The 22,706-nt window shown below is 39.1% G+C and overlaps 1 pseudogene; it reads right to left on the bottom strand.

Annotated features, from left to right (window-relative positions):
- Window positions 1-9,988: 9,988 nt before the first annotated feature.
- On the bottom strand, window positions 9,989-10,317 carry LOC114096397 (RING-box protein 2 pseudogene; annotated as a pseudogene).
- Between the last annotated feature and the right edge of the window lie 12,389 nt (window positions 10,318-22,706).

Here is a 22,706-nt window from a genome sequence, read left to right as displayed (position 1 = left end):
GACTATTACTGGCTGACTTCCAAGTTGCTTATTATAGTTAGACATCTATTGTTAAGGGAAATGGTAAGATGCGGCAAGTATGGAAATATAGAAGACAGGCAAGAATTTCTACCAACTGAGCTATATCCCCAACAGGCAAGAATTTCTAATAATTACTACCATTTCTGTGTCTTCACTGTATTTTAATCACCTGGTTTTGTGGCTGGCAACTGGACACCACAACCATTTGCTCTAATCCTAAAAACAATAATCTCTAAAGTATCGGGACAATTATATCAGAATCTCTTGGGATCCTTGTTACTAAAGGAGATTCTTGGCACTGTTTCAGAAATCCTGACTTTGAATTACAGGGTCAAAGCCTAGGAATAAGCATTTAAAGTAAGCATGTATATCAGTTGTCAGTGCTCCCCTGGCCTGTAGCCAGATCCTCATGGATCCTTTTTATTGCCTCTGTGTCCTGCCTTTGACTTTGTGCTGTGCTTTTACTGCCAATTGATTACATCTGCAACTTGCTTTCGGTGAAGGGAGGGGAAATAGGAGGAATACTTATGGCTTTATAAAGCTTTCTTCCCCCTTAGCCAATGCTGACTGGTGATGGAGGATGAAGGTCGTTGCCAAGTCAGTGCCTTAAGTGGGAGAGAAGAGCTGTTTTCTGAAGGATCAGACTGAAGACATTCCCGTACCACTGCCCATATCACGTCCTTGCTTGTAAGATTTCTTAGTAACAGAGGTCAACGCAGAGATTCTTGTTCAACTGATTTAATGAGGAAGTTCTCTGAGGAAGGGGTTTTGGTGGTAAACTTTCTTCAGCCTGGCTTTACCAGGGAGCTCTGACAGAGGAAGGCCACAACAGAATCTCACCTCAGCCATTGCCCATTGGGTACTGGGAGAGGAGAAAGAAGGACACTGAGATGCACTTATTGAGTAAGAGGGCTCCCGTTATGTTGAGGTCAGCTGTGAGTCATTAGCACCCAATACTTACACACTGGTAGCAGTGAAGAGGTTCTTAGGGCCATTCAGATGGTCCATTTTCTGTGTCAGCTTGACTGGGTTGTGATGCTCAGATGTTTGGTCCAACATCAGTCTGTGATTTTTTGTTTAAGATTCAATTAATTTTTAAATCAATAGACTTTGAGTAAAGAAGACTATCCTTTTTAATGAGGGTGGGTCTCTCCAATCAGTTGTAGGGCTTAAGAGGAAAGACCAAGAACCTCTGAGAAAGAAAAAATTCTGCCTCTGGACTGCTTCCAGACTGCAGATGAAACATCAACTCTTCCCTGGATAGGTATCCAGCCCAATGCCTGTCCTGCAGATTTTGAACTTGACTGGCCCACAGTCTCATGAGCTGAGTCCTTAAAACAACCTATTGGAGAACTCTGAGTAATACAGTTACCAACAGCATCTATTACTCTACTCTCCCCCCATCCTACTTCCTTCACTCTTTTACTGGTTTGTCCTGGGAATATTTCTTATTCATCATTTGCTTATGATTCTTATTTTGGGGTGTGTTTCTGGAGATCTTGACCCAGGAAAGCATGTGTGACAATTTTCATCCACATTAAAATTTGAGAACTGTTGCCTTAAAGTTTGTGTCAGGTAGCTATTGCTATGAAACAAAACTGACTCAGTACTCAGTGGCCTAGAACAATAATTATTTTTCATGAGTCTTTAGGTCAATTGGGAGCTGTATGATCTAGCCTGGACTTAGAGGAAGGGGAAATCTGCTTTATTCAATATGTTTCTCATTTTTTCCTTGGACCTTCAGATCAACCTAGGCATGATCCTCTCCTAGTAGTGTCAGACACACAAGGGAGCAAGTAGAAATTTGCAGTTTTTTTGAGGTTTCTTGGAACTGGCATGGCTTTTTTATGCTTCATTATATTGGCCAAAGCAGGACATGGGAAACTTCAAAGAGGAACTTTAAACATAATGGTAAAGGGTGTGAATAAAAGGTAGAATGAGCCAGCCTTGGGATTATTATTGTAATCTAACACAATTACTAATGTCCCTCCCATGTATAAAATATGATGCTCCCCCACTCATCCAAGGACCTACAAGAATCTCATTCAATCATAGTAACAAGCTCAAATCTCTGGATATTTTGGTCTACCTCAGATCTAGATGAGGGTCCAGTTGATTCAAACGTCTATGGATCTATGGATTCTTTAACATGTAACACACAGGAGTGAATACACTGAGGGTGCAATCAATTCACCCATCTCCAAAGGGGAAGAATGGGGGCACCCAGAAGTTACTGGAAAATGTTGCAGGTGTTACCATTCTCAGAGTATGTGTGTGATAGTCCTAGATCATGCTTGGTTCTGCTCCCTTGGTGTGGCTCCAGTTCACTGTTCTCTGTAGCTCTTGGCTTCCCCGTTACAGGTACCTTTCATTTTCCATAAACCTGTTGGCCACTTTCCAAAATGGAATTGGAATATATACTTCTGCTAAATTTGAGCCTCTTCTTGTCCAAAGAAATTGGGGAACACACAGACGTTTTCACAACTCTGGCAGGGACAGTCTCTTTGAGCTCAGGCAGCAATGCTTCCACCAACAGCCCTCAGTATATTTGTGTGTTTTCTGTATATTTGAGTTCACTCTATGTGCCAAAGGCCACACGAACAATTCTTTCTTGAGTTAGGTTTTCCTCCCTACACTTAATTATTTCTATTCTGAGCATAACAGGTTGCTGTGGACCACCTCCTTCGGGTTTATAGAAGCCCTTTTGTGCAACTAAGATGCTTTATTTCTTCCAGAAGTTGTATCAAGGGATGTACAAACAAACTTTTAATTTGATATTTACCTTGAGAACACTGCCGTCAGTCTTTGCTGCCAGGATCTGTCTTAATTTCAGAGTCTCTTTCTACTTGCAAAGTCTGGATATGAGAAAACATTTTATTTTATTTTTCAGATTAGCAGATCTTTGTGTTTCTGGGCTATGTTCCCTCTCAGTTCTGTTTACAAATTTGCTAGTTCTTGCTTGAGTTCATCTCTGTCTGTATTACCTAATCAAAAACAGCTAAAAGCAACCAGCTAATGCTTGTATCGTTCTGTCTGGAGATCCACTTGGACAGGCTTAAAGGTTAATTAGGCATACTTCCTATCTTATCATTCACCAGAAGAGACAGTTTAACCGAACGTTTCATATCTACATAATATACACTACCATGTCTCTAGCCTCTTAAAAGATTTTTTAACCATCTTTCTAGTTTTAATGAGATCTTGCCATTTGTCCCAGCCTTCATGAATCATCTAGATCCAAAACCAATAATTTAGGTTTTTGTTACAACAGCGTCTACTTCTTAAAACTAATTTCTATATTTCATAGCTATCAGGGTAACAAACTATTCCTAAACTTGATGGCTTCAAATAATAATAATTTATTATATTTTAGTAACAGATGGCTCTGATCCATGTGGCAAAAGGAGTGGATAGAGAGAAAGGTGTGGGGCTGCCATTAATATGATCTACCTCAAAGATAAAGACTTTTTATTTTGGAATAAAATAAAATATTTTATTTTAATCTTTCTTCACACATTAAAAAATGCTTTGATAAAAGTGTACTACTATCTTTCTAAAAAAAAAATCAAAGGCAGGTTTTTAAGCCTGCAAAAATCAATAAATTAAGGGAACCATAGTCCGAAAGTTGCAAATCCAGGTTTGAAGTAACTAAGATTTCTACAAGCTTTCACTTCAAAGGGTAGAGAACAGAGCAGAGCAGCTCAATGCAGGAAAATCTTCTCTTTATTGGCAAAGTCACTCTAGGAACCAATATGTGTCTTTCTTCTAAAGCTCATGTAAGGAACGTAGACAGCTTTGAAGTCATTTGAACTGAAACCTTTGGGGCTATTTCTCAGTAAGACCCAGGTTGAGAATGCAGAAATTGGACATGGTGGGCAAAGCTGAAGACCAATATGACCTTAAGACCCAGGGACTTGGGTATCGTGAGTGAAAGAATGCAAGTCGAAAGCTCTATCTTCTGGTACCTTGTGAATAAGAAAGGAAAGGCTGGTTTCCCAGTAGCAAAAAGGGCAATAAATATAACCTAGATATTGGGATTTTGAAAAATCTTGCTCTGCCTTTTGGTTTTACACATGCAGTAATTAGCTAAAGCTTGTGTACCTTGAGATATTTTTGTCGAAATATTACTGAAAAGCAAATGGGATTCATTCTTTGTAATGTCGGGAATTAGTCAGGGAAGGCTAACTGCTGTAGTAAAGCTCCCGCAAGCTCAGAGGTTTAACATAATGAAAGTTGATTTCTGTCTCACATCACAGGATAAGGGGAGGGCAGGCCGACACTGCTCCAGAAGGTCATTCCAGAACTTGGGCTCCTTTTGTCTTGCAGTTCCACCCTATTATATTTCCTTGTAGCTCTCTCTGCTCATCTGGAAGCTGATGAAAAAGAACACAGCGGCTTAAAAGTCCCCTCATACAATCTGTGTTCTTTTCATGTATGCATACTTCATAGGTGCTCGAGGAGGTGAACCTTAGTCCCTTCCTTTGAGTGTGACTGTACTTATTGACTTGCTTCTAAGGAACAGATAATAATGGAAGTATGACCTTTGGACACTAGATCATAAAAGCTTCCTGCTTCTGTTCTCTCTCTTTCTCTCTCGCTTGCTCTTATTTTCTCTTTATCTCAGGTTTCTTACTTTGGGGAAAGCCAGCTGCCATGTCACAAGGACACTCAGGTGGCCAGGTGGGAGAGAGGTTCCTGTGGTGAGGAGTGGAAGTCTTTGCCAATTGCCGCTAAGGGAATGAGGCCTCTGACCGACATCCACATGGATGCTGCACCTCAGAAGGGGAAACTCCAGCCTCAGCAAAGCCTTCAGATGACTGCAGCACCAGCTGATGATGTCCTAACCACAACCTCACGATAGACCCGGAGCCTAAAACACCCAGGAACATCACTCCCAGAATCCTGACCCCTAGAAATTCTAGGTGAGGGTACATATTTGCTATTTTAAGCTGGCGAGTGTCAGAATAATTTGTTTTACAGCAATGAATAACTAATATAGAGAATGAAGAATCGTGTGTGGGAGGGTTTTATAATGCTGGTACTGCAAGAACCATAAACTTACTTCCTACCCCATTTTACTGAAGAGCTGAGTCACATGGTCACACCTAACAATCTATCTTTGGAAGAAGCTGGGAAATAGAGTCTCATCGTGTGGCCAGAAGAAAAGGAGGCACTAATCAACAGCTGGCTAGTCTGCCACATTCAGGGAATTTACATGTGGGAGTCTGGACCACAAGGCTCCAGTGTCTGCTTATCCAAATTCAGACAAAATTCTTAGAGGAAATAAGCCTTTGAAACAGCCTCTCTTAGAGAGTGATGCCAAATATCTCTGGAGTTACTCAGAAAAAAATATGAAGAGGCTTTAGTTTGTCTGATTTACTAGTGCTGTCATAACAGTAGTAGTAGCAGCAGCAGCAACACTACTACTGACAGCCAAACACTGAACACTGAGGCATTGCGTGAAACATTTTTATTAGTCATCACAATAGTAGAGTGATGTGTTAGTCAGCTTTCTGTCACTATAACACAATACCTGAGGTAATTAACTGCTTTGGCTCCAAGTTTTTGGAGATTTCAGATCAGGATTGATTGGTCCTATGGATTTGAGCCTGTGGTGAGGCAGCACATCATGGAGGGAATGTGTAGTAGTGCAAAGCAAACCACTTCATGGCGAGGAGGCAAAGAGGAGAAAGGGGCCAGGGCCTAACCATTCCCTTTAGGGGATGTACCCAGTGACCTAAGGACCTCCCTCTGGACCCCTACTGCCTGAAGGTTCCACCAACTCTTAATAGTGCCACCTTAACACATGGTCTTTGGGGACCACTCAAGATCTGAATATAGAAAATGAGGTAGGTACAATTATCTCAGTTTCCAAATGGGGAAAATGAGACACAGAAAGGTTTGGCGGCATGTTCAAGGACTCACAAACATTTCTGCAAATTGGAGTCCAGCTCTTTAACTTAAATGCATATCTCTCCAGAATTAGGGTCAAGACCTGTAAGCAGGTTACTGTGGATGTTGAAGGCAGGGACAGACATCCCTGGGAGTGTTCAGTGTGGCAGTATGGAAGGATTTCTGATATGCCTCCCAGTGTAGATGGAATGAGGGTCTAGGAGGCACTTCCTCACTGGGTGTAGCATGGGGCACTGGATGCTTGAGACACAGATATCATTCTGCTTGAGCAGGTAAGAAGACATCAACTCAAGATAGAACTCTGATTTGGCCAAATTCATACATTTTTAAATTTAGTACACTTCTAGGTAGATGTACTTCAGTTTCTTCTTCTATATAATAAATATCTGCCATATGGGCTCGCTGTATGACAAGCTTGAATGAAACAATACATCCAAAAACACCTGAAATACTTTTGGACACACAATCAACAAATCTTTTTTTTTTTGGAGGGTGCATACCATAGTCATTTTTTTCCCTAGAAAATAGTGACATATTTTATTTACCATTGTATTCTTAGTGCCAAGTACTATACCTGGCACGAGATGATTGCATAATACATTTCTATTGAAGGCACAGGTAAAATGATAGAGTGATTTTTCCCCTCAATCTTCTTGGGAACCAGGAGCTCAGATCAAGATGTGCAGTCTCATCATCATCTCTTTCCTCTTGGTGCTGCTCAAGAGTTCATAAAGGGCTCTCACTCATACCACCTCATGCCGGTGCCCCATCAGGATATTGCCCCTGCCCGCGCCTGGAACAGTGGGAGACAATGCTTATTAAAGTACTTTGTCCAATTCAGGATTGAATGAAATCTAACAAACTCAGAGAGTACCCAGAGGAGAGCAATAAAAATTGATTAAACAGACCTTCTAAAGAAAGGTTAGGAGAATTGGGATTATTTTAGCTAGAGCAGCCTGTGGTGGGGGGAAGGGCGCAGGGGAGGATAACACATTTTCAAGAAACTAAAGAATATTTTCCGAAACTTTGTGGTTAGCAGTGGGCTAGTTCTATGGAAGACAGAAAAGAAGGAATTTTGATGACTTTCCTGTCTGACATTAACAAGCAGTCTTTCGCCCCTTCTCTGCCCATGGGGTTATGGAAACCCACTTGCTCTGAAAAGTTTTTATTACATTAGGACATAATCTTAGGACTGTTGTGTCTCTCAGGTACTGTGAGGTCATGGGGCAAAGGAGGGAAGAGACATTTTAATTAAGTAAAAGATTAGACTATATTAATTCCTTGACTTGGCAGTTTGAAAGGAGAAAGCTATGAGCCCAATTAATTAGAGACCCCAAAGATGTTCCAAAGACACTAGCCCACCCAAGGGTTCTCAGGTCTGCCTTGTCAATCTGCTACATTCCATGAATAGCATACTCATTTCTCTCTTGCTCCATTATCCTATAATATTCATGGATAAGGGAAGTTTTCCTAGGAGAGCAGAAGTTTGGAAATGGGACTCCTGCTGTCACCAAGACTATGTTATTTCTTGCCTGAATTGAGTTACATTAACTTTATATGGTTTGCTAACCTAATGGATATTTATAAATGATTTGTATGTGTCAGGAATTTTGTTAAGCACTGGGATATATTGGTGAAATTATATATATATATATATATATATATATATATATATATATATATATATTCAATATATATAATACAAGTAACAATATTGTCCCCCTGTCTGATCCAATAAACCTTTACTCCTCCCTCAAACACACCCCTCTCCCATTGTTAGTCAACATCTGCATATCAGGGACAACATTTGGCTAACCCAGGGCTTAATACATGGCCTATGGTCTAGTGGGGTATACAGACAATTCAAAAAGCAGTTGTAATGTAGTAAGGTATGAGCCATAAACACATATGAGAAACAGACCTGACCCAGAGTCAAAGTTAGGGGAAGCTCTTTGGATAATATGATGCATAAGTGATCCATGAATGATGAATAAGCATCATCAATTGTTGTTAATTCCTTCTTTGGCCTCATACTTGGTCCAGATAGCTCTTAGTTTGGAAATAAATGTTGTTGTTACCTAACCCATTCAGTCTTCTTCTCCCATTTATAACTTTTCATTTTGTTTTAGAATGATTAGGTCCATAATCTAACCAACACTTGGTTTATTTGGGGATGATGGAAGTTTCCAGGCATAGTTACCATAGATTAGATTAATATTGATTATGTTAATAATTATAACATTAATAATGCAAATGATTATATGTCAAGAATAAACTTTGCCTTGAAGCACTGTGTTGGTAAAACGTCCAGGAAGCCCATATGTTAATGTACTTTTGAGTTTTTCTACACATGGAGTATAACTTCCCATTCTTGTGGCTGTACCTGATACACTGGTGTGTATTCATATATGAACATAGGAATATTATGTCTGATTAATTCTACTGTCATTCCCATTTCCATCCCTCCTCACTTCCCCCGACTCCTCCCTGTCTAATCTGGTAAACCTTTACTCATTTCAAGTTTTACTCATTCAAAATTTTCCAAGGAACCTCCATACTGCTTTCTAGAGTGGTTGCATCAATTTGTATTTCCACCAGCAACCTATGAGGGAAACTCATAGTGTTAGAGTAGCTTCTATTTTTATTTTATTGTTTATTTCTAATTTCATTCCATTTTGATCTGATAGAATGCAAAGTATTATCTTTATTTTTTTTGTATTTGCTAAGAGTTGCATTGTGATCTAAGATATGGTCTATTTTAGAGAAGGATCCATGTGCTGCTAAGAAGAAAGTGTTTTCAGTCACCAATGGATGAAATATTCTACATGTCTTTTAAGTCTAAATTATTAATTGTATTTTTTAGTTCTACAGCTTCTTTACTTAGTTTTTGTTTGGAGGGTCTATCCAGTGGAGAGAGTGGTATTATTGTGTTGTGGCCTACTTGCTTCTTGATATTCAGTAGGGTTTATTTGATGTGCATAGATGCTCCATTGTTTGGGGAATAAATATTTATGATTGTGATATCTTGATGTATAATTCCCTTAAGCAGTATGAAATGTCCTCCTTTCCCCCTTATGATTAACTTTAACTTGAAGTTCACTTTATCTGATATGAGGATAGAGACCCCTGCTTGTGATACATGTGAATGATAGGGTTTTTTTTCCCCCATCCTTTTACCTTCAGTCTGTGGATGTCTTTGACTATGAGGTGAGTCTCTTGGAGACAGCACATTGTTGGTCTTGTTTTTTTTTCTTAAAAAAAGCAGAATAAATAATTTATTAAGGCTCTGTGTGATTAACTTTTTAATACAATGCTACAATGGTAAACAGTTTCCCTTCATTAGTATTTTGCCTAAAACATACAATAACAGCATAATCTGACCTGAACTACAATATAGCTCTGTCCTTTAATACTTAATGATTTAACTATGAGGTAAGTATAGATTTTGGTTTTCTTAATGAGTCAAAGATAAAAGAATAACTTCAAAGGCAATCAAAATTCCATTTGCCTGAAAGTTAGATTTTATTTACCCTATTCACTGATCTAAAATAAAAATTATCATTGTATCAAACAAGGATGTCATGAATTGTTCCTGCTTCCCATAAAAATATTAGGAAATTTTTGAGGATAAGAGTTGGGTTTTAAATTGCACTTTGTTACTGTACCATTCTCTCTCTTTTTAACTGATCAGCCAGAAGCATGCATAAAGCTCTGTTGTGAATGGAACTGTTTCAACAGTCCCTTGTATATAGATAGGTCAATTATAAATTTCATCCCACCTGGAATTCTTTCTTTTTCAGCACTTTAAGCAGCAGGTGTGACACATACCACAGAGGTAGGAAAGACCATCTTTAATAGATTATCTTCTTAATTGTAGAGAATTTTGAAAATTAAAATTGTTGAAATGCTTAACCATGTCTGTGATGAGTCCAAAGGACAACAGATCTGGTGACTCCTATCTGAAGAATCAGTTCCCTGGAGTGTTTTAGCCTTTGCTGGGTTCTTGACAGCTAGATCTACTAGGGCTGTGGATAGCTACACCAAGAAAGCACTCTCACTTGCCAATTCTTTAGACCACCCGGTCCTGTTGGCAGAGAGGGCAGTGATTGTTCTGTTATACCCACAGGGACATGCAGCAGTTGTGGAAGGAATGATTACACATACCACAACACAATCCTCTTGTTTGTTTTAAGCTTGACATCTAAGACAGGCATCCTGGTCCCTGCAGATGGCTCCTGTATCGCACTCTACATCCCAGCTCCACATGACAACTGCATTCCACTTCTTGAGCAAAAACATTTTGTCGCCTCCTGACTTGGAGCCTGCACTCCTGGAGTGCGATGACAAAATGCAGAGCTCCTCACCCTCTTCCACGTCAGCCATGGTGGCAGCTTGGAGCCCACGGGAGGACATTGGGTTAAAGGAAGTGGGTGACTATGGTAGGTCTGTTGGGGCCACCAGATAGGTGATAGCCTGGGTCTTGATTTTAATGCAATCTGCCAGTCTATGTCTTTTGATTTATAAGTTTAGGCCATTTACATTCAATGTTATTATTGAGATATGGTTTTTATTCCCTTTCATTTTGATTTATTTCTGGTTTTGAATGTGAATTAATTTTTCCTTTGATGGACTATTCTTCTAGAGTTTTGCTGGTTTTCACTTTTATTTTTTATTTCTTCTTTACAAAATATCTTTTTGAGTGTGTTTTGTAGTGCAGGCTTTCTAGTTGTTAATTCTTTAACTTTTGTTTATCATGGAAGGTTTTTAGTTAATCATGAATTCTAAAGCTTAATTTTTCTGGGTATAGTATTCTTGGCTGGCATCCTTTTTCTTTCAAAGCTTGGTATATATTAATTGAAGACCTCCTAGCTCTGAGGGTGTGGGTTGAGAAGTTAGCTGAGATCCAGATTGGTTTCTCTCTAATGTGGCCTGTTGTTTTTCTCTGGAAGCCCTTAAAAATTCTATCCTAATTCTGAATGTTGGGCATTTTCATAATAATGCGTCTTGGTGTGGGTCTATTGTAATTTTGTATATTTGGGGTCCTGTAAGCCTCCTATATTTTATTTTCCACATAATTTATTAATTTTGGAAATTTTTCTGATATTATTTATATTGAAGAGTTTGTGCATTCCTTTGGTTTGTATCTCTAAGCCTTCATATATTCTGATAAATCTTAAATTTGGTCTTTTTAGGTTACCCAATATTTCTTGCAAGTTCTCTTCATGGTCTTTTAGCATTTTCTCCATGGTCAAATTTGTCTTCAAGATTATATATTTTGTATTTGTTGTCTGAAACTCTATCTTCCAAGTGATCTGGTCTGTGGTGATGCTTTCAATGGAATTTTTAATTTGGTTTATTGATTCCTTCATTTTGAGGATTTTTACTTGATTTCATTTCAGACTCTCTTTTTACTGAAGTGTTTTTTCACTGCCTGTGTTGTTTCTCTGATTTTACTTCTTATATTGTTACCTCACAGATCAGTTTAACTATGTACCTTTTAAACTCCTTTTCTGATATTTCTTCCAGTGTGGTATCAATGGATTGGAGTACCTTGGTTTATTTGGGGTGATTTGTTCCCTTGCTTTTTCATGTTGTTTGTGTGTTTACCCATCTAACAGTATGGATCTGAGGCAGTAGACTACCCTGTAGACTTATAGTATCTCTGAAGGATCTTGTGCCTCACCATTTAGGGAGAGACAAATAACAACAATAACCAATGCAAACAATATATGTAGCATTAAAACAAATAGTTCCTGCTGTGACATCTACAATGTTAATTATCACAATAAACAGAAATGACAGGATCAGTTATTGTCTACAATAAAAACAGTAAGTTTGCAAAAGGGTTTACAATTTTGAATTGTGAATAGGGAGAGAACAGAAATGATATAGAATGTGATGATTATGAAGAAGAAGGAGAGAAGATAGAAGTAAATAGTTAAAGGAAGAGTAAAAGAGGGAACAATAGAGATTTAGCCACAAGCAGAAGAAAAGAGAAATATATAGGTGGGAGAAAAAATATATATAATAGTAAAATTTTAAAAAATAAAAATAAAAGAATACAGAACAAAATTGAAATATAATAATCAAACTCAAAAAAAATTGATCCATGAAAAATAACTGGCTTCAAAAATGAGACCAAAAATATAAATATGTGTAAATGTCCTGAAAACATTAGGGTCACAAGCAGAGAAAATACAGAGAGAGAGAGAGAGAGAGAGAGAGAGAGAGAGAGAGAGAGAGAGAGAAATCTCCATGAAAAGTTAAAGATTTGTTTCCTTTGGAGTTCAAAAGATTCTCAGTTTCTCTTCACAGCAGAGTTATGTGGGGTCATCTGGAGCATGATGCTCCACCCTTTGAGTTGCTGGAGTGAGAGAGGTAATCCTATAGGTCAAACTCCTGGAGACAGGGTTTAGGTTTAGATAAGCTCTAGGCTCTTTGTTGAAGGCCAATTGGTCTAGAGATTAAAAATCAGCACACTTCCAGGACCCAGTAATTACTGGCCCACACTGGAAAACTGCATCCCAGGGATCTCCTCTGGTTTCCACTTGTGTGATGGAGGAACCAAATCTTAGTCTACTTCATCACCTGCAGACCCTACATTTCCTGTTCTCATCTTCAGTCTGTAAACTCAATCTCTCCTGCCCCCACCCTTTCTAAATTCCTGGCCAGGCTTGTCTCTCCCAGCCATCCTGCAAGCAGCCAGATTGGAGGGGGGGGGAGGAGAGCTGGGTGGGGGGTGTTTCTACAACCAGCCTTCCCCTCTGTAAACCTCTCTCCACATTTGATTTTCTCCTTCTCACTTAGGCATACTTTATGTTGAGCAGTGTGGGTTTGCCAGGCCTATATTTCAGGCCAAACTCATGTTCGCCAGGAATCAGTTCCTCAGCTGCTGGCCCCCATGCCACAGCTGCAAAACGGTTTCTTCCTCTCTTCTCCACATGCTGCTGGGAGAGATGCAGCTTCTTTTCCACACAAGAATATTGGGCAGTGCACTTTTCAGTTTAGTTGGGCAGTGTCTTTGATCTCTAAACTCTTCATACCCAGACACACCTCAGGCCTCCTAAAAATGTGGGTTGCTTTAATTCCCTTATCCCTCCACTTTGTTTATGGAGGGACCACTTTGGCTGGTGACTCCAGGTGCAGTAGTGGCTGTGGCGCTGAGGATTTTGTTACATTCAACCTCCTGAGTCCCTGAACTGCTTTAAATGTCAGTTTTAAATTCTGGTAAAGCCCCCCACCTTTCCTTCCCCCCCCCCCCCCCCCGCCCATCCACCTTCTTGAGAATCTGCCTATCTGCTTTATTGGTTACACACCACAGAGCAGACAGGAAAGTGGCCCTCTCTTGAAAACCTATAGTTTTTATAATTATTTTTTGTTTAATGATAATCAGAGTGAGGCCCCAGTATAAATGAGAAAACTTTTCTGAATCAAATTTGAGCTCCTTAATATTAAATAATTAATTATAGTAATCTGTTTAGTGAAATGAAAGCTCTAATTGCCTGGGTCAGGGTGTTTTTTCCTTCCTTGGGACAGAGCTCCACACAGGCAGTGGTCTGCAGTGACTAAACATATATGCTGGCCACAGGCAGCTGATCCAGGGCTGGATACACGGCCTAAGCTGAGTGAATGATATGATATTATCTTAGGAATTTTTGAGCTTGGTCAAGAAAGATGATGAATAATCTCCCTCACTGGTGGATACTTGAGGAGTTTTAATATTTTAATGATATTCATGTCCCTGGTTCCCACAGTGCTTGAGACCCCATTGTTTCTGTGCCTGTGCTGCTGGAGTTTGCTAATGTGAGAAAGATCAAATTATTAGCCAGCTTTCCATTCTTACAGCCAAATATCTGCAATAATCAACTTATAAAGAGGAAAGTTTATATCGATTCATAATTTTGGAGGTTCAAGTCCAGGATTGGTTGGCCCCATTTCTTTGGGGCTGTGGTGGAGCAGCACACCATGGCAGGAGTGCATAGTGCACTAAAACTGGTCACCTCCTGGCCAGGAAGCAAAGACGGTAGAGGAGGGGGCTGAGGTTCTGCAATCTCCATCAGGGGCACACCACCAGTGACTTAAATATCACCCATAAGACTCCTTATTTTAAAGATTTCACCACTGTAGGGACCAAAGCTTGACATGGACCTTTGGGAGACATTCAGTATCAAACTCTGACAATCAACTTTCTTTAAATAAATTCCTTTTGTTTTATGCAGGCTACATCAAGGTGAGATTTTGCTTCCTTCAACTAAGAATCCTAGTGAGAGCAGGCCACATAATATGGATAGAAGGAACCTGCTAATTTGCCAGCTGGGTGTGGAACAGAATATAACACTTATTGGCTTACTACTTTGAGGGTTTTCCCATGGGGAATATTTTGTAGAGAGTGTTAGGAGATCATACATTAGGCTCAGATACTGAGGCTGTATTTGACACCTGTCTTTGCAACCTCAATGCTAGGCTGCAGTTCCCAGTCCATCCACTCCCATTGCTGTTTCTAGGGGCTCCTACTAGGAGGCAGTATCCCGCAGCAGTTAAACACCAGAGTTCCAGAGTCTGACAGGTTAGAGTTTCAGCTGTATTGATTAGGGGTAGCCTTGAGGTCTTTTGCTAATTACTCACTTTTATCAATCTTATTTTTCTCACCCATAAAAAAATGGAAGCCTCTTTGGTTATTGTTAGGATTAAGGGAGTATCTATCTGGAGTATTGGGCAGAGCACCTGACACATAAATGCTCAGTAATTATCAGCGATTATTTTAATATAAACCAAGCCTAAGAAGTAGGAAAGGACTGTTTTGCCTACTCACTGGTATGCAATGGAAGAGGTCAACTTTTAAGATGCACAGAGTTACTCTAATCCTGGTATACATGAATGCGTAGACAGTGCTTTAGTGCCTCTGAAGAGACCTGAGCCAGATAAGGAAGATTATGATTGGATTTCTGCTTGTGACATAATTTGACACTCTGGCTTTTTCTTGCTCCTCTTGGAAAATATGCAACAAAAAAACCCCTTCTGAAACCATGTGGTGGTCTTGCTATATTATGACTCACTTCATTATGGGATCCCACAGACCCTTTCCAGGGGGTTTAATTACTTCATCTATCCTAAGAAACTAATTATATAACAAGCCAAGGTTGCCCTGAAGTTGCATTTATATTCAACAACAATGAAAAAAAAAAAGGTCATAAAATCTTCCCTGCTCATAGCTCCTGTTTAGTTTTTCACAGTTTGAGGTAAAGAAAGCTAATTGTAAGAGTTTAAGTTCAGTAAAATTTGTTTCTGGTACTGTTTGTTTTTCTTCTCTGAAGCCTCTTTGAGCCCTTACGCACTCAAACTCCTGTCCTCTTGCCACTTCCAATTTTATGAATATTTCAGGCAATGTAATTGCTGAGAGTGGCTTTAGAGTCAGATATATCTGAATTTCAATTTCAGCACCAAACAGGTAATAACAATGATCTCCCTTATGAGAAAAAATTGCTCAATAAATGTGAATTATTGATAATTATTATTGAAACCAATTTGTTTAATTTGAATATCAAAGTAATTGTTCTTGAAATGTGGCCATAGGATAACTTTCACTGGAATCATCTGGAGTTCTTATTAAAAATGTAGATTCCTGAGTCTTACTCCAAAATTTCCAACTCTAGGAATGAGACAGAGGAATCTGAATTTTTTAACAAGTTCCCTGGGTGATTCTTATGTACATTAAACTTTGAGAGTTACTGAGATCATACTTAAAGGTGACAGGTGAAACCATTGGGTTACCTTTCTGAGTGATATTTATATTTTGGCCTATTTTGTTTATTAATTAAGACAAGAGGGTAAGAGAATTTGGGATTGTATCTCAGGCATTGATAAGCAGGTATGAAATGGCTTTTTTGATCTTCTGAGATGTCTACTTTCCTGAATTCACATGAATCTATATCTAAGATTAACCTCAAGGGTAATTTTGTTTTGGCAGTTTGAGCCCTTAGCTTAGCAGCTGCGCTCAACTGTGGAAGTTATTGACCTCCCTTTGGCATTTGGAATACAGGTTTTGTTGTTACAGCAATGACTGGCAGGTCCAGAGATGCAAATGCTTGGCCTTACAGGGGATATTTCTGCACAACAAAGAACTGTCCTTTCTTGGACACCATAATGCCCCTATTGAGGCCATGGCAAAAGGGGCAAGTTTTTTTTTTTTTTTTTTTTTTTTTTTTTTTTAACATCACAACTCACTTGTGAAAGTTGAAAAGCATTCTCCAGAGTACCTGGGAGTAAAAGACTGGGAACAAGTGCTCCTGTTCTCCTGCACAGACGTGCCTCCAGTCTGACCTTGCCTGGGCATCTTCCACTTCCACCTTCCTCTGCACTATAATATGTGTGGCTACTGCAGGAAATCTCTCCCAGTCAGAGACAGAGTGAGTTTAAACTCGAATTTTAGAGTACTTTTCTTGCAGAAACCCTTGTGAGTACTGGGAGATACTGGGAGCTGTAGTATGGAAGAGGGAAAGCTGGGTTTCCTCAGGAAGCTTTTATTTAAGCATTTTTGGCAAATTGCTTAAGAACCTATCACAAGAAAGGCCCCTGGATCTCCAAGATGCCTGTAATGTGTTGTGAATTCTTATGTCATTTTAAACAAATATTTTCTCCTGTTTGTAATTTTGTGCTGGTTAAGTTAAAAATCCCTTATTTTCCAAATTGTATCAACTCCTGACTACTTAAAATCTCCATAAAATATTTTCTCACTTCTGATTGGAACTCTTTAGTTTTCTAAAAAAATATTTTTTGGTGGCTAAATAGGCTTTTAGGTGACTATAAAGTGAAGAGACCATGCTGTTATTTCAATGCCACAGGTGAACTGAACAGTGTGTTCCATCTTTCTTTGGCCATAGGCGGTCTCATGGCGGAAAATCTTCTTCATTTCCAGATTGCTGATTCCAAGTGCTTTCAGGCTGCACTGGCACAGAGCTGGGTGAAGCTTGCCCGGGACTGCAGGGGGGTGGGCAGGTCAATACAGCAATGCTCGAAATAAGAGGTAGGGTTGAGGCAATTCCTGTGACGCACAAGAACTGTCTGATAAATGCATCTTCAAGGTTCATCAGAATATTTACCCACAACTATGTATCATCCCACTCCATGGTTAGTCCTGTTGAAGAAGACTGGTTTGTAAGAGTGATGAAGAGAATCAATAATATCTATTGGACAACTTGTTTATCTATAATATAGAGCTGGCTGCAACAGAGTAGCTGGTGACAGATGATACTATTTCTGGACAGGAACGGATGTGTGAATGTACTTCTTTCAAGGGAAAAAATTACGTGTTGACTATACTGACTACACTTAGACACATTTTATCATCAAATTGAACTTCACTTTAATAATAATTCTGAATTTCCAGAAGCTCTCCACCGAAATAGCTTTAAATTCCGAGAAATTCTGCTCAACTCTTTGTTGAGGTTATCCTCACTTCTTTTTGAAAGATCTCCATTCCTTTTCTACCTTGTAGGTCACAATCAAATTTATCTTGAGCAAGTCTTTTACCTTCTCTGGGCTTCATTATATTTTTGTGTTAAATTTAAGCCAAATTTATGTTTCTTAGACCTTAGGGTGGGTATTATGGTTTAGATGTGAGACAATGCAAGAAGGTTTGGAGAAATGATTGGGTTGTAAGAGTCTTAACCCAATCAGTGAATGAATCCTCGGATAGGGATTAACTGGTAACCGAAGTGGTAGGGTATGGCTAGAGGAGGTGGAAATTGGGGCATTGCTTTGGGGTATATATTTGTATCTGGCAAGTGGAGACCTCTCTCTGCTTCCCAATCACCTTGTGAGCAGCTTCCCTTTGCCACACTTTTCTGCCATGATGTCTTGCCTCACCTTGAGCCCTACGGAATGGCACTGGCTTTCTATGGACTAAGACCTCTGAAACCATGAGCCCTAAAATAAACTTTTCCTCCTCTACAGTTGTTCTGGTTGGGTCTTTTAGTTGCAGCAGGAGAAAAGCTAACACAGGGGCATCAGAGTTACCTAAAGGGCTTATTCAAAAAGGTTGCTGGTCCCACTATCAGGGTTTTTGATTCAGTAGAACTGGAAATGGGTTGAAAATTTTCAAGTCTATTAACTTCTCAGGTGATGCTGCTGCTGCTGATCTGACACTGTACTTGGGAACCATTGAGTTAGACAAATAGACCCTGACTTGGCAGATTACCAAATCATCTGGTGGAATTTTGATCACTAATTATTCCCAAGACCCATTCCTGAATGCATCAGAATCTGGTAGTCTGGGCCAGGACCCAGTGAGATGCATAAGGCAGCCTGAGAATAAGTGCTTCCTTAATGTTTGCACTGTGGGAACCTCACCCACCTCACCCTAGTCCTGGCCTGTTGGCATGAGAGCTGGGAATTTGTATTCATTTTATCAGACTAGCTGCTACACAAAAGTCTGTCTTAAGCCTATAGTGGTAAGTAAAAACAGTGTGAGGTAGTCTCTTACCCATTTATAGAATGTATAAATCCCTTTCAACAAGGGATGCCAGCAGAGTGACATTTCTAGGGCTAAAGATTCGTAGGTCATGAGCTTAATAACTGGTTTCAGCTAAATTCCTTCTTCTGGGTAGAACCTTCAAGTTACTCAACCTGTTGAGGGTTAACTGCTGATAAATCTCTGACCTACACCAGGAAACCATAAAATGAAATGGAGTGCATGTTGGAGTCAGAGCTTGGGGGATGCTTACTGTGATTGTTCTTTTTCCTTATTCATATACATGCTTGCAAATAATATTTAGCAATGTGCATGAAGCAAGCTGTGTTTCATTGTTCTTTTTTCTAAGACTAATTTATTTTGAAATAGTTCCAAACTCACAGAAAAGTTGCCAGAATAAAACATAGAATTATATCCTCACTCTTCAGATTCCCCACCTGATAACACTTTATTGTATTTGCTCTGTTGCCTGTGTTCTTCTCTCTCTCCCTGCTCTCTGCCTCTATCTTCATCTTTTTTTTTTTTTTCAATTCTGGTCCAGGATCTCATTGGAGGGCATGCAGTATGTGTTTATGTTATTTTTAGGTCTCTTCAGTCTCTTCCAGTCTGGAAGAGTTCCTCGGGGTTTCCCTGTCTTCTGTATTCTTGATAGTTTTAAAGAATACGATTCTTTCGTTTTGGAGGATAATTCTCAACTGCCTGCTCTTCCCTCATGACCAGGCTCAGGTCACACATCCTTGGCAGGCATACTATAGAAATGACATACTTCTCATGACATCATATCAAGGGGCACACTCTCAACCAGTTCTGCCATGGATGACGTATACCTTGATCACCTGGTCATGTTGGTGTTTGCCAAGTTTCTTTACCAGCTTTTCTTTTGCCCTTAAAGTTTTTGGAAGGTATTCCAAGATCACACCAATATCCTTTCCCTCCAATGATTGTTGCCACGTAGTGATTCTCCAGTTCTATCATTTTTTCTATATTTATTTATTGCCATTTTATTGTAAAGCAGAATTTAATAATATGGAATCCCAAATTCCTCTATTATTTAGTGTGTTGTAACTTGTTGCTTTTGTTATTTATTTGATGCTTAGTTTTTCTGCAGTGTGAACAGTGAGAACCCTTCATGGCATGTTTCCATCATTCACCTTCTATTTTCTTATTTTTTTAGTATGCATGTGTACGCACACACACACACACACATACACACACACACACACACGACACTCCAGGCCCATGTTGTATTTCCTGTGCCTGGAAATGAGCCATTTCCCCAAGAAGACACTTAAGAATCCCCAAATTCTCACTGAGTAGCATTTATAAATTGGAATTACATATTAACTCAGGTCCTAAACTCAAGCATATGCCTACAAATGAAAGTATATATATATATATATATATATATATATATATATATATATATATGGAACAGATAAAAATGGGAGGATAGACCAAAGTAAAGTATTCATGGTCTGATATGGTTTGAATCTGGTTTGAGTATCTCCAGAGGTTCACATGTCAAAGGTCCCTAGTGTGGCAATGTTGAGAGGCAGTTGGAACCCTTATAAGATGTTGTCTAATGGGAGGTCTGTAAGTCATTGAGGGTGATATCCTAGAAGGGATTAAGGTAGTTCTCACAGGACCCTGTGGTAGTTTTCCAGGGAGAGTTCTTAGAAAAAGGGGAAGGCTAGCCCCTTTTAGCTCGTTGGTTTCTTGTTTTGAGATGTGATCCTTCCTCCCATATGTGCCCACAGTATTATGATGCCATCCTATCATAAGATCCTCATCAGAGCCAAACCAATACAGGGAAATTGCCCCTGAATATCCAAAACTATGAGCTAAGCAAACCTCTTTTCTTTATAAAGTTAGCCTGCATCAGGTATTTCATAGTAATGAAATTTAATAATGATGAAATTTTATAGTAATGAAATAATAATCAGTAATTTCATAGTAATGAAAACAGACTAATACATGATCCTCACTATTTTTTTGAGTATATCATTTCACCAAAAAATGTGCATACTTCTTAGCACTTCATTTTTACACATAGTCCTTTTAGTGTTAACTTGCATCTAGTTATTAGGTTTCTTCTTTTTTCTCTGCAGCAGTTTGGTAGCTTAGATTGGTTGAGATAATTATGTCTGTTGGCCTTTGATTATATCCCCATCAAGATCTACTGAATGGTGTAGTTCTGAATGGTGTAGGATGAAGAATTCAATTCAATTTGCTGGCTGAACATAAAGAAGATTCTGGAAAAGACCTGCATATTGTGGGCAGTTTGTTATTCCATTCCTAATCAAACCAAGGATGTTGTCCTGGGAAAGGAATCTGCTGATAGCATGTAATTCTGCTGGTGTTCTTAGAAGATCTCATTGCTTCTTGCTGAGCCTCCTTGCCAGAATAATTAACTTGCAACCTGGGAACAGTAGCAGGGAGGGCAGAGGGGGAGATGAAGGCACATTTGCTTCCTGTGAATTTTTGCTTTCCTGAAAAGATTTCAGGTTTTGCAAAGTTCTCTGCTATTTTTAAATGTTCTCATTCTAATGAGAAGCAGACTTTGCATCATGTAATGGTTGAGTTGGTATGGTAATTGCATTACAATAAATAGCTGAGGTGCTAGGCCCATAAAACTGACCTAAGACCCACTGTTCTCTTGCAACAGGAGACTCTTTAATAACAATAAGTTTTAAAGGGCCACTGTCCCTTTGTACCATTTCTTTTAGGTACAAATAAATGAAAGTTTACCTTAAGGATCCTGTGTTGGGTACAAGTAATTTTATGTCTTTGCTAAGATGAGGAGTGTTATTATCCAGAGAAAATTGTGTTGACACAATTTAGGCAGAAATGATATGGGAGATGGATGGAAAAATCAAGCCTTCTGTTTTTCCAAGCAAGAAATTAAGCTATCTTGGTGTTACTTGGAGGAAAATGAACTGAAAATTGCACTTTTAAAGAACACATTTCTTTCTAGAGCATGACAGAAGAGCACCAGACTTTCTAGATTTATAAAATGGATATGTGAAAACATATTTCAAATATATAATTTTCCTTTGAAATTTCATTATTCACTGAAATAGTAAGCTTAATGGAGAAAAACAAACAACTCAGAGTACCAAATTTGCTGCATTCATAACTTTATGTTCAGGGCATGATGCTAGATGAAACTCAGAATAAAAAGGATGCACGAAACTTAGCTGTGTTCTCAAATACCTCAGGATTATATATGGGGTAAGGGGGAATGTTTCAAGCTAGATAGGAGGGCAATACAAAGCCCAGAGTGAAACTCAAACTGTGATTTGGGTTATAGAAGAGATGCTTTTATGTGTGTGTGTGTGTGTGTGTGTGTGTGTGTAAGAGAGGGGGAGGTGAGGGAGAATATGACTGCTGAATGACCACTATAGATGTTTTTAATGAAACTTAGATGCTTTCCTAATGAAAGGATGCTGCTCCACTTGGAAGTTTAGAACAAGAGAGCTGGTGGGCTGCCCCAATGGGTCTTCACAATGTGATCTTTCCCTTGGTGAATTCTTTAGTGTCATAGGGTCTCAGTGTTTCAGTACCAAAACCTAACTTCTCAGTGTCCCAAAGTTGATATGATTCCATTGTATTGACTCAGTTTAGCCATACTTACAAGAATTTAATGTACAAACCAAGAATACCAAATTATCTGATTCATTCTACTGTCTTTCCCATTAACTTTCCTCTGTTAATATATGAATACACAACCAGTGAAACTCTACATTGTGCACAACCACATGAGTGACATCCTAATTAGAATAAGTTATGCTCTATGTATGTATAATATGTCAAAATGCACTCTACTGTCATGTATATCTAAAAAAGAACAACAACAACAGAATACCAACTTTTATTAATTCATAAAAGGAATTAGAACACTACTCAGACAGGATGTTTATGTCAGCCCCAGTCAGAGCACATTTTTCCTTACAGGCCTATATCATCAGATGTTTACCAGGAACTGTGGAATCAGAATCAGGAGTGCTAGTTATCTGATTTCAAAATGAAATAGCATCAGGCCTAATAATTTGTTGAGTCTATTTCCTAAATGAGGGAACCCTTGGTAACAGGACCCATCAGATGCATCCTATAGCTGTGAAGGAACATTTTCCCTGGACATTGTTAGGCTCTGACACTCTGACATGGTGGGCTCTGACACTTTTTTTTAAATGTATTTCCACAGATGATCAGAGATCCTCTGCTCCTCTCTGGACTGTCCCAGTTTATCCCCTCCTCTACAGAGAGGTTAGAAGTTGAGAAATGTGAGTTAAGTAGCAAAATT

The sequence above is a fragment of the Marmota flaviventris genome, chromosome 4, assembly GCF_047511675.1.
Source record: "Marmota flaviventris isolate mMarFla1 chromosome 4, mMarFla1.hap1, whole genome shotgun sequence".
NCBI lineage: Eukaryota > Metazoa > Chordata > Mammalia > Rodentia > Sciuridae > Marmota > Marmota flaviventris.
Note: the sequence above shows the minus strand (reverse complement) of the source record. Positions and strands in the feature narration are given on the sequence as shown.